The 7220-nt window shown below is 44.4% G+C and overlaps 1 long non-coding RNA gene across 1 annotated transcript; it reads left to right on the forward strand.

Annotated features, from left to right (window-relative positions):
• The first annotated feature begins 364 nt into the window (after positions 1-364).
• On the forward strand, positions 365-6877 carry LOC119087081. Its single transcript, XR_005090524.1, has 3 exons — positions 365-2255; positions 5575-5690; positions 6629-6877. It is a non-coding gene; the product is annotated as an uncharacterized LOC119087081 (long non-coding RNA).
• The last annotated feature ends 343 nt before the right edge of the window (positions 6878-7220 follow it).

Genomic DNA, 7220 nt, shown 5'->3' on the forward strand with positions numbered 1-7220 from the left:
GCCTCTTGAAATGCATGTTGTGATCTTACACCTTCCTGCCCGTCTGTAGATCGTGATTCAGGCCACAGGCTCTGCTTTTTCATTTGGAGGAATCAGAACAGCCTGTGTCAAATCTCACTCCTACAGGTTTCAGTTCTGCCTCTCAGATGTACTCAGGACACAGTAGGGTCAAGACAGTTACCAGAGAAAAGGGCATGATGAATACCTGTTGTTCAACTCATTGTTGTTATAAAGGGCCAGGAGTTCCAGCAGTTCATTCCTCTCATTGGTCATCATCTGTAGCTGAAGGGTCAGTTTATCCACCTGGTTCAGCTGCTGCTCCTGCTCAGTGAGGAAGACAGGTGTGGATGATGCCTTCCTAGTAGTCCCTGTAGGTACATAAACACAGTGAATTTGTACAGATGAATGGCATAGGGCCAAGAGAGATCATGTGGAGTCCCAAGAGGAGGCCTGAGGGAGAGGAAATGCATGGAACCCAACGAAGGCCCAAAATTCAGAGCAGATATCCTTAAACTGGGGTCCATAAGCGATGTGTCTGTCTCCAATCTCTGAGGATAGATATATGCCTCAGGCCCTACTGCAGCCCCACTGTCCCTGAAAGGCATAAGCAAGGCCAGTCATGTTGGTTTGGAATTGTCACCAGATACCTGCTATGATGCAAGAAAGTCCTGGACTGCCTGGTGATTTGTACCTCCCTGCCCGATAACCTGTGTGCAGGACTAAAAGACACTGAATGTCTCAGACCTGGGTACATGGATGGAAAGTTTTGCTCTCTGGTATTTATATCAGATATCCATGAAACCTACAGAAATCCACTGAGAATAAAGTGCAGCAACATGCTACCCTGATACCTCATTAGTGGTTCTGTGCCTCCTTTGGCATTCTTTGACAGTCAGAATGAACTGAAAAAGGTCCTAGCACAGCACTGCATCCTTGACCATTCCTGGCCCTCTGCCAACTAACCATCAGAAACCTCCACTTTGGATCTGCTCTTTAGGGACCCAGAGAAGCAGCATAGGCCTATGACTTCAGATGATTATAGCTACTGAACCCCATTACTAGAAGGTCCAGTTCTGGCCTCAACTCCTCCCTAAAAAACCAGAGATCTCTCTTCCAGTCAGTATGCTCAATCTTGCCAAAATGTTGATTGGTGAACCCTATACGCACTTAATGAATGCCTCAAGGGCATTTGGCATTGCCACAACACTGGTGATTTCACAAAAGATGCCAAGGGCTCTCCAGGATACAATAGAATTTCCAGAGAAGGGACTGTTAGGGTCACTGCCAACAGTGTTCACCTATCTTATAACAAACTGTTCCCCAATTCACCGAAAGCCAAGCTGCCCTTTCCAGGAGCCTTCCCTGAAACACAGGGGAAGGCCTTCAGCACCTTCTCCTTCCAATCCAGAGATCTCTCTGATTCATTAGAATCTAGTTCATTCTAATTCAATAGTTCATCATGTATGGAGGGCAAGACTCATTTTCCAAACTATGCCCAGGAATGGCTCTTCTCTTCCTGATGATCTCTAACAAGATGAGAAATAAAGGATGCTAAGAAATTAGCTCAGTATAATGGGGAAGGAAGATCAGTTCCACGAGGTGAATAAGCACATCAGAGAAGATCCACAGGGCAGTTATAATGTATGAGGATGGTGGAGGATTATGTGGGTCCTGTCAGAGCAATGATAAGTCACATAGGTAAAGATGAAACTTTTGCCAAAAGCGTCAGGAGAATACATTCCATCCATCATGATGTTAGCAAAGATGTTATCAACCATTGAAAGGTGTGACTGAAAATACCTATGAACTGGGCATCCACAGGTGAGCCCTCTGACACCAAGAACAAATACTTACAGGAAGAGTGATATCCCAGTCCTACACTCAAGGTAGAGGGAAGATGACTGGCTAGTGAGAGGGCAGGAACTCAGAAACCTTAGGGATCACTGACATGAAGCAATACTTGGTAGTTCCTGCCCTGCTAGTGGTTGTTATTTAAAATGTGAGAGCCTCTAGCTCTGGCCAGGGGACATTACTCTCTCTGTTATTAGTGACACACACCAAAAGACATCCAGTGTGTGTGAGTTGCTGGGCTGGTACTGAAACCTCTTTAGTCCCCATGTGCTTCCTTCCCACTCAGAGTGAAAGCAGAGGGCCCTCAACAGAACAGCTGCAGCCATGAATATTCCTGGCTCTCTGCCAAACTAACCTTGAAAATCCTCAACTTTGTTCTGCTCTTGAAGAACTCAGAGGAGCAGGTAGGCCCATTGCTTCTCAGAAACTCTCACCTGCTTAGCCCCACTCCTGGAAGGAGCAGCTCAAGCCTTCCTCCTTCATGAAGCTCCCCATCCCTTTCCCAGGACTCACTGCGCTTTCCCCAGAACCATCTATTTCTTGATGTGTGACATGGAGACTGAAGGCCATCTTCCTTCTGCCTCCCTTTGGTCTCCCTGTGCTCTCCATCCTGTCTCCCAAGAATCCTGTTCAGTCTAGACAGCATGTCTGTAGGTGAAACACAAGACACTGCACAAATGCCCCAATGACAGTTGGTGTTGCCACAACACTGGTGACATCACATGGAATGCCAGGGCTCTCCAGGATACAGTAGAATGTCCATGTGCTGATGTCACCTGGTATAGCTATTTCATCCCTGTTACATACCTCACCCAAAAGTGACTTGAAACCAAGGTGCCATTTTCAGGAGCCTCTGGATTCACAATGGAAGCCTTTAGGTAGATCCTCCTTCCAAAGCCAGAAATCTAGGCCTCTGCTTCATTAGAAACTTTATCTAAGTGAAGTTGAAAGCTCACTTCGCATGCACTGTCCACGGTTAGATTTTCCCCTCCTTAAGATTAATAATCAATAATTTGAGAAAGAAAGGATGCTTAGAAATGAGGTCAGGATAAAGGGGAGTAGTAGGGATGAGACCTCTGAAGTGAATATTCACCCAGGGAAGATCCTCAGAATTTTAGAGATTGGTGGGCTCAAAAAAAGTTACATAGTTAGTTATGAATATTCCCCAGTGTCAGTAGAGCTCATCAAGCTATGAGGTTGTTAGTGAGATGGTATCTTAGTGCCATTTGATTTGCATTTCCCTCTTGGCTAAGGATTTTAAGCAATTCCTTAAATGTCTTTTGGCCATTTAATATTCTTCTGTTGTGAATTCTGTTTAGATCTGTACCGCATTTTTTAAGTTGGATTATTTCATATTTTGATGTCTAGTTTCTTGAGTTCTTTATATATTTTGGAGATCAGCCCTCTGTCAGATGTGGGTTGGTGAAGATATTTTCCCATTCTGTAGGCTGTCATTGTGTCTTGTTGACCCTGTCCTTTGCCTTACAGAAGCTTCTCAGTTGCAAGAGGCCTCATTTCTTTATTGTTGCTCTCAGTGTCTGTGCTACTTCTCTTCTATCAGGTTCAGTGTACCTGGATTTACGTTGAGGTCTTTAATCCATTTGGACTTCAGTTTTGTGCGTGGGCATAGGTAATGGATCAATTTACATTCTTCCATGTGTCAACATAAAGTCATACAACCACCATTTGTTGAAGGCACTTTCTTTTTTCATTGTATACTTTTAGCTTCTTTGTCAAAAATCAGGTGATCTTATGTCTTTGGAATAGTCCCAGGTCTTTGTGGATCATCTTTAAGAATGATGGAGACAGATTTAAATGAGAAAGTACTGTGCCTTATCTGGTTAGTAAAACTTTTGCATCAGTCAAAGAAGAGATGGAGCTCCCCATCACTCTGCATGTCCACACGGCTAACTACAACAAAAGACAAAGAAACCGATGCAAGCTAAAATGTTTTTCAGGTATTTGTAGAGGCAGAATTATTTATCTGCAAAGAAATCCTTGGGAGAAAAACAAAGTAATGGGGTACATGAAGGTGAGAAAGAGGCTACTGAGAGGCAGGAAAGGTGCCTGAGGGTTTGTGTCCTGATCTGTTCTGGGTGAATGGTGGCTGACCACTGATGACTTCCCTGCATCCTGTTTTGTTCTTCTCTCATTGCCTGCTGCCATTTTCCTTTCACCTTTGCTTAACCTTGGTTCAGCTAACCTTGTCCTTGGAGCTTGGCCTGGACTTTATTCCCTGAGGAATTCTGAACTGCAGAGGTGCTTGTGGCTGCATCTCAGCCCAGCAGAAGTCCCACAGCTATGTTGAGGTGTGAGAAGAGGCTGTCTCAGTGCACTCCTTAGACTCACCATACTCTAAAGCACTCACTCCATGTTGTGTCTGTGGCACTCAGAACCTGCTTTTTTTTTTTTTTTTTTTTTTTTTTTTTTCGAGACAGGGTTTCTCTGTGTAGCTTTGTGCCTTTCCTGGGACTCACTTGGTAGTCCAGGCTGGCTTCGAACTCACAGAGATCCGCCTGGCTCTGCCTCCCGAGTGCTGGGATTAAAGGCGTGAGCCACCACTGCCCGGCTCAGAACCTGCTTTTACTCCAAACTTCTTCATACTGAGTTAAAAACTTCCTGATGGAGGGTTGGGAGAAATGAGAATTCTCAGATATTGCTAGTAGTGTAAAATGGTGCAGCCCTGTGAGAAGCTATGTACAATTATTCAGAAAGTTGAACTGCAGACTCCGGATGGACCATTGATTCAGAATGTAAAGTAGGTGTCCACAGAGAATATTGGGGACAACAGGGTTACAGCAGGACTCCTCAGAACATCCCCAGCTAGAAACTATTCAGATGCCTTTCATTGATGAGGGAAAATGTACAATGTGGTCCATGGAATATTGTGAAGCATGGAATATTATATGCAATTATTTGGCCATGAGTTAGTCAACCTTCTGTTACTCAAAGAAATCCTGACACATTCATCTTACTTGGAGGAAAGGTTAATATAGACTCCTGATTTTAGAGATTTTCTAGTTTTCTGACTATTTGCTTTGAGACTAAATTGAAGCAACCTGTGGTTTAGAGAGCTTCTTTAGGAGGAAGCTGCCCTCCTTGGAGGAACTGAGAAGAACTGAGAGAGAAGAGAGCAAGGGGCTGGTCCACTGCCATCCAGTAGTTCAGTGCTGGGAACTAAGCCTTCAATGCACAGATTGGGGAACTTGCTAGGAGAGCTTGTATTACTGGTAAAGGATCCCTGGCGTTCAGCTGTCTGTGTACAGGTTTACAAGGCAAGTACTACATTGACTGATCTGCCCACTGAGTTCTTCTCCCAGGTCACCAGGCATGCATGTGTTATATAGACACACAGGTAGACAGAACAACTGCACATATAAAGTAAAAATAAAATGAAAAATTATCAAAACAGAGTAAAAGTACACAACCTTCTCCACATCCCGGTGTTCAGAGCATCCTCTGGGATGGAATAAGGGTAGAAAATATGTGGGTTAATGATAGGTCACTTTCTTCTCCATAGCATCCCAGGTGATCTTGTCTTACAATAGTGTTATCTGGGAAACTAAATATGTATGCAATGTGTGTGCTTGTATGTGTGCATCCATGTACATGTGTGTGTTCAAGTGTGTGTGTGTGTGTGTGTGTGTGTGTGTGTGTGCATGTGTCTATATGTACAAGGGTGCAGACAACCCTCTCCTAAAAACACAATGTTCTAATGAACAGGAACATCAAAGACTTGAGGAAAATCTTCAGTCGCTGCTGAAGCAGAAGGAGCTGCTCATCCGGCAAAGGGACTTGGCAGCAAAGCTGCAGCATCACTTCACTGTGTCCCAGATGAGGTAGGAGCCCAGGATTCCAGAAGCAGATGCATCCAAGTGGGTCCACTGTACCTGGATCTCTGTCCTCTTTGAGTTTCTGTTCAATTGGCAAAGCTTCCAGGCACAGCCAGGAAAAGAACACCTCAGAGTGTCATTTCTGACTCAGTCAATAGGAACTTCTGTCCAGGAAGCAATATGCTTTCTCCTTGGTCTTATGGAGATTGTGTCCTCTTCTTTCATTCTGAGTCCTCTAATATGCTCTGAGTATCTCATCTCTTAGATTAGATCTCCCCACAAATATGCCCATAGTAGCCAGAAACCTAGAGGGGATCATCAATCATGAGGAAAGTGTGTCCTCCTGCAACTTTTTTTTCCATCAGGAATATCACGTTTAGAGATAAGTGTCTACCCTTTGGCAGATTTGCATACAGCAGCCCAGTGCTGATTGCAGGCTCTCTGCACTATTTATCAGTTTCTCATGAGAAGATTTACTCTGGTCATAAACAGAGTAGGAGTTGACAAGTTAATCCCATGCAGGGTTCTGAGATGTAGGAATAAGCAAGGCCTTCTCAGCATTGCTGTGTAGGCTCCACTAGAGGGCAGGCATAGAGTTTTCCAGGAGGTTCACATTCAGGTACATACATCTTCCCTGACCTGTGCCTCAGAACTTGTCATAATGATATTTCTCCAAAATGATGTCTTTGGACTGTTGGAGAAATGTGCTGTTTTTTCTAATCCAGCACAGTGTGTATTTTCCAGTTCAAGTCTACTAGTTTTTAAAAGATGAGAAAAAAAATCCTGCCCAGTAGCTCTCTGACCATTTTCCCTTGGGGAAACAGGGAATGAACTCAGCTGAAAGGTAATGCTCGATTGTCTAGCTTAGTAGATGTAGTGGGGTCTCAAAAGCTGACATGGCAGGTCCTCACCAGGCTTGTGCCCCAGCTGCCTTCCTCCCCTAGGTTTGAAAACCTCCAGCAGAAACTGGAGCCGACCACAGCCCAGGATGAGAGCCTCCTGCAGATGGAGCTGCTGAAGCAGAAACACTATGTCTCAGGCAAGTCAGCCACCATTGAGCCCCATCCCCAGCAGCCAGGGTGTTCATGGGGTGTGTTTCCTTCCTTAACTTTTGTTTACTAGGAATGAATAGGCCCTGATTTTTTTGCCATGTGCACAGCCAAACTGTTTCTGAATCTATTTTCTTTACTGATTTTCCCTGACAGCACCTGTTAAGAAGACTAAGAAGGCTGGAAGAAGCCAGAGACACCTTGAAGGCATGACATTCTACACTGCAGGTTCAAGGCCTCCTCAGAAAATGCCACCTCTTTTCAGCTTTTAACTCAATAGTGAGGCAAATATCAACCTACCATCAGGCGATCCAGCCACAATCAGATCCACATCTGTTGGCTCACTATCCTTGGAGAAAAGTTTGTGTCAGTAACAAGTCTAATATACAGAGAACACAACACAAATTACTAAGAACCCTGACTCCATATGTGATGGGAAATCTGACAAGGAAGACGGTGTTAATGTCACACTGCCATCCAGACAGAC

The sequence above is a fragment of the Peromyscus leucopus genome, unplaced genomic scaffold (genome assembly GCF_004664715.2).
Source record: "Peromyscus leucopus breed LL Stock unplaced genomic scaffold, UCI_PerLeu_2.1 scaffold_1193, whole genome shotgun sequence".
NCBI classification, from domain to species: Eukaryota; Metazoa; Chordata; class Mammalia; order Rodentia; family Cricetidae; genus Peromyscus; species Peromyscus leucopus.